This window comes from Nerophis lumbriciformis, linkage group LG23 (assembly GCF_033978685.3).
Source record: "Nerophis lumbriciformis linkage group LG23, RoL_Nlum_v2.1, whole genome shotgun sequence".
NCBI lineage: Eukaryota > Metazoa > Chordata > Actinopteri > Syngnathiformes > Syngnathidae > Nerophis > Nerophis lumbriciformis.
Genome location: NC_084570.2, coordinates 35,275,650 through 35,281,660, shown reverse-complemented (window position 1 = coordinate 35,281,660; position 6,011 = coordinate 35,275,650). Strand labels below are relative to the sequence as shown.

Sequence of the window (6,011 nt, the reverse complement as noted above, 5' to 3'; positions counted from 1 at the left end):
CACAGTTGCTATGATACACACCAATGCTCCGGCGGAGGGTCTTCCAAGCTATAGCTGGATGCTCTCCTCCTGCTAAGCTGTCTCCGTGCCCTCGCCGCCGTGATTCATTGGGCTTCCATCCCGCTCGTAAATTGTAACACCCTCCCTGTGCATAACGGCGACGGACAAAAGCCCGCCTGCGTGTGTGCGTGGTCACAATCTGGGCAAGGGGGATGGTTTTATGTTTACTGAACTGCCATGGGCCTTCTGTCTCATCTTACACTTACACTCTTTTCACGCAATGGGACCACCTCCCCCCCCCCCTGCTCCTGGCTACACGCTCGCTTGCACGCGCCTGCGTGTGTGTGTGTGTGTGTGTGTGTGTGTGTGTGTGTGTGTGTGTGTGTGTGTGTGTGTGTGTGTGTGTGTGTGAGGCAAAAGGCTTTAAGTGCTCTGTGCCACAAAATGGGTTTTACAAATATAAGTACGCTTTTCTCAAAACTGCCCCCTTGCAGGACCACCTCTCCGTGTCGCACCGAGTGGAGGACACCTTCACACAACAACTATTCCAATTAATGCTTGATATCCGGACCGCTTGCAAAATCGTGACACATTGCCCCTGTTTACACTGCACACCAAATCTGACACAGATCGGATATTGTTTGCCAGTCTAAACGCTCCAAAGGGTTTTCAAATCTGATCATTTCACATCGGATTCATACATTTACACTGCACGCCAAAGTGGCCCGAGTAGGATTTTTTTCTAAATCCGATTTTTTTCCAGCCGACTGTTTACACTGCGAGTAAAATGTGGTCTTTATCAGACTCCAGTGAAAACACGAACAGGCACCAATATGGCCTCAATGTGGCCCCAATGTGGCCCCAATGTGGACCCAATGTGGCCTCAATATGGCCTCAATATGGCCCCAATGTGGCCCCATTGTGGCCTCAATATGGCCCCAATGTGCCCCCAATGTGGCCCCAATGTGGACCCAATGTGGACCCAATGTGGCCTCAATATGGACCCAATGTGCCTCCAATGTGGCCCCAATGTGGACCCAATGTGGCCTCAATAAAGACCCAATGTGCCCCCAATGTGGCCCCAATATGGACCCAATGTGGCCTCAATATGGCCCCAATGTGTATCGACGTCACTTGCATGCGCAGTTTGATAAAGTGAAAACAAAGGAAGTTGACCGGGTTCCGTAAATGAACAAAAAAGTGGCTACTACTACAAAATAAAATAAAAATCGCCACATTTTATACAAACCCTGTTTCCATATGAGTTGGGAAATTGTGTTAGATGTAAATATAAACGGAATACAATGATTTGCAAATCCTTTTCAACCCATGTTCAGTTGAATACACTACAAAGATAAGATATTTGATGTTCAAACTTTTATTTTTTGCAATTAATAGTTAACTTAGAACTTCATGGCTGTAACACGTGCCAAAGTAGATGGGAAAGGGCATGTTCACTACTGTGTTACATGGCCTTTCCTTTTAACAACACTCAGTAAACGTTTGGGAACTGAGGAGACACATTTTTTAAGCTTCTCAGGTGGAATTCTTTCCCATTCTTGCTTGATGTACAGCTTAAGTTGTTCAACAGTCCGGGAGTCTCCGTTGTGGTATTTTAGGCTTCATAATGCACCACACATTTTCAATGGGAGACAGGTCTGGACTACAGGCAGGCCAGTCTAGTACCCGCACTCTTTTACTATGAAGCCACGTTGATGTAACACGTGGCTTGGCATTGTCTTGCTGAAATAAGCAGGGGTGTCCATGGTAACGTTGCTTGGATGGCAACATATGTTGCTCCAAAACCTGTATGTACCTTTCAGCATTAATGCCGCCTTCACAGATGTGTAAGTTACCCATGTCTTGGGCACTAATACACCCCCATACCATTACAGATGCTGGCTTTTGAACTTTGCGCCTATAACAATCCGGATGGTTCTTTTCCTCTTTGGTCCGGAGGAAACGACGTCCACAGTTTCCAAAAACAATTTGAAATGTGAACTCGTCAGACCACAGAACACTTTTCCACTTTGTATCAGTCCATCTTAGATGAGCTAAGGCCCAGCAAAGCCGACGGCGTTTCTGGGTGTTGTTGATAAACGGTTTTCGCCTTGCAAAGGAGAGTTTTAACTTGCACTTACAGATGTAGCGACAAACTGTAGTTACTGACAGTGGGTTTCTGAAGTGTTCCTGAGCCCATGGGGTGATATCCTTTACACACTGATGTCGCTTGTTGATGCAGTACAGCCTGAGGGATCGAAGGTCACGGGCTTAGCTGCTTACGTGCAGTGATTTCTCCAGATTCTCTGAACCCTTTGATGATATTACGGGCCGTAGATGGTGAAATCCCTAAATTCCTTGCAATAGCTGGTTGAGAAAGGTTTTTCTTAAACTGTTCAACAATTTGCTCACGCATTTGTTGACTAAGTGGTGACCCTCGCCTCATCTTTGTTTGTGAATGACTGAGCATTTCATGGAATCTACTTTTATACCCAATCATGGCACCCACCTGTTCCCAATTTGCCTGTTCACCTGTGGGATGTTCCAAATAAGTGTTTGATGAGCATTCCTCAACTTTATCAGTATTTATTGCCACCTTTCCCAACTTCTTTGTCACGTGTTGCTGGCATCAAATTCTAAAGTTAATGATTATTTGCAAAAAAAAAATGTTTTATCGGTTTGAACATCAAATATGTTGTCTTTGTAGCATATTCAACTGAATATGGGTTGAAAATGATTTGCAAATCATCGTATTCCGTTTATATTTACATCTAACACAATTTCCCAACTCATATGGAAACGGGGTTTGTAAATGAGGGTATTTTTTAACGTAAAAATAAAGTAATATAATGTAAGAATGGGTATATATAGTGTAATATATATTATACAGTGTATATATAGTGTAATATATATTATACAGTGTATATATAGTGTAATATATATTATACAGTGTACATATAATGTAATATATATTATAAAGGATATGAATAGTGTAATATAAATTATACAGTGTGTATATATAGTGTAATATATATTATACAGTGTATATATAGTGTAATATATATTATACAGTGTATGTATAGTGTAATGTATATTATACAGGGTATATATAGTTTAATATATATTATATAGGGTAATATATATTATACATTGTATTAACAACTTATTTATGTAAGCATGGAGTAAGATGTAAACAAATACCCTACAGCGTCAATTCCGATCCTTAAACAATTGCCATTTCTTTGTAATTTAAAATATATATTGATATATTACATATAGACTATTATGTACACACTATTGACAAGTGATGCGCCCAAACTTTGGCCGCCGACAAAAAGACGTTGCTTACTGAAACCAGATGTTGAGATGAAGTGTCCACACCAACAATGATGTCGTCCGTTTAGACTGAAGTCACATTTGAAAAGATCAGATTCCAATCCCATTCAGACTACATGGTCTGAATCTGATCAGGATTGCAGCACTTTGGAGCGTAAGACTGACAACAAAAGTCCGATGTGTGTCACTTGAGGGCAAAACAAATCAGATTTGGTGTGCAGTGTAAACGCGGCCATCAGTCCCAATCCCATTGGAAACAGAACTTTTCAAATGCGACTTCAGTCGAAACGCAAATGTGAGCTGAACCTTTGTGTCAGCTTTGGGCGAGTTCCGTCATGCATGAATATATATTGTTGATTCCGAAGAAATAGCGAGTGTTGAAGGAGCGGAATTGTTTACATGTTACATATTTATTGATTTATTTTACATTGTGTAAGTTGTTTACATGTTAGGTACATATAGTAAGTTGTTTACATGGTATGTACATTGTGTAAGTTGTTTACATGTTAGGCACATTGTGTAAGTTGTTTACATTTTCGGTACATAGTATAAGTTGTTTACATGTTAGGTACATTGTGTAAGTTGTTTACACGTGCGGTACAGTGTGTAAGTTGTTTACATGGTATGTACTATGTGTAAGTTGTTTACATGTATGTTACATAGTGTAAGTTGTTTACATGTTAGGTACATTGTGTAAGTTGTTTACATGTTAGGTACATAGTATAAGTTGTTTACATGTTAGGTACATTGTGTAAGTTGTTTACATGTGCGGTACAGTGTGTAAGTTGTTTACATGTGAGGTACATTGTGTAAGTTGTTTACATGTTAGGTACATAGTGTAAGTTGTTTACATGTTAGGTACATTGTGTAAGTTGTTTACTTGTTAGGTACATTGTGTGAGTTGTTTACATGGTATGTACATTGTGTAAGTTGTTTACATGTTAGGTACATTGTGTAAGTTGTTTACATGTGTGGTACAGTGTGTAAGTTGTTTACATGGTATGTACTATGTGTAAGTTGTTTACATGTATGTTACATAGTGTAAGTTGTTTACATGTTAGGTACATTGTGTAAGTTGTTTACATGTTAGGTACATAGTATAAGTTGTTTACATGTTAGGTACATTGTGTAAGTTGTTTACATGAGCGGTACAGTGTGTAAGTTGTTTAAATGTGAGGCACATTGTGTAAGTTGTTTACATGTTAGGTACATAGTGTAAGTTGTTTACATGTTAGGTACATTGTGTAAGTTGTTTACTTGTTAGGTACATTGTGTAAGTTGTTTACATGTTAGGTACATTGTGTGAGTTGTTTACATGGTATGTACATTGTGTAAGTTGTTTACATGTTAGGTACATTGTGTAAGTTGTTTACATGTGCGGTACAGTGTGTAAGTTGTTTACATGGTATGTACTATGTGTAAGTTGTTTACATGTATGTTACATAGTGTAAGTTGTTTACATGTTAGGTACATTGTGTAAGTCGTTTACATGTTAGGTACATAGTATAAGTTGTTTACATGTTAGGTACATTTTGTAAGTTGTTTACATGTGCGGTACAGTGTGTAAGTTGTTTACATGTGAGGTACATTGTGTAAGTTGTTTACATGTTAGGTACATAGTGTAAGTTGTTTACATGTTAGGTACATTGTGTAAGTTGTTTACTTGTTAGGTACATTGTGTAAGTTGTTTACATGTTAGGTACATTGTGTGAGTTGTTTACATGGTATGTACATTGTGTAAGTTGTTTACATGTTAGGTACATTGTGTAAGTTGTTTACATGGTATGTACTATGTGTAAGTTGTTTACATGTTAGGTACATTGTGTAAGTTGTTTACATGTTAGGTACATAGTGTAAGTTGTTTACATGTTAGGTACATTGTGTAAGATGTTTACATGTTAGGTACATTGTGTAAGTTGTTTACATCTTAGGTACATAGTGTAAGTTGTTTACATGTTGGGTACATAGTGTAAGTTGTTTACATGTGAGGTATATTGTGTAAGTTGTTTCCATGTTAGGAACATATTGTAAATTGTTTACATGTTAGGTACATTGTGTAAGTTGTTTACATGTTAGGTACATAGTGGAAGTTGTTTACATGTTAGGTACATTGTGTAAGTTGTTTACATGGTATGTACATTGTGTAAGTTGTTTACATGTTAGGTACATTGTGTAAGTTGTTTACATGGTAGGTACATAGTGTAAGTTGTTTACATGTTGGGTACATAGTGTAAGTTGTTTACATGTGAGGTACATGGTGTAAGTTGTTTACATGTGAGGTACATTGTGTAAGTTGTTTACATGTTAGGTACTTGTGTAAATTGTTTACATGTTAGGTACATAGTGTAAGTTGTTTACATGTTAGGTACATTGTGTAAGTTGTTTACATGTTAGGTACATTGTGGAAGTTGTTTACATGTTAGATACATTGTGGAAGTTGTTTACATGTTGTCACACCGCGGTGAGGGATGTCTTGTCTTGTTTTTTTCTGTCTTGTGATTTGCATGTTTTATTTTGAAAAGCAACTCCTCTTGTTTCAGATCACGGGTTCTTCCTCTTGTGTCACCAGTCTGACGTCATCCCTGACCCTTGATTGTTTCCACCTGTTTCCCATTACCCTCATGTTCCATATAAGCTCATGCCTCCCCTTGTTCTGTGCCAGATTGTCTCGAGCC

General features: G+C 38.5%; 1 protein-coding gene across 4 annotated transcripts in view; it reads right to left on the bottom strand.

The window, feature by feature from the left end:
- LOC133622746 (calmodulin-binding transcription activator 1-like) overlaps positions 1–6,011 on the bottom strand; it is a 223,990-nt gene that overhangs the window by 208,695 nt on the left and 9,284 nt on the right. The gene's annotated exons all lie outside the window — the stretch shown is intronic.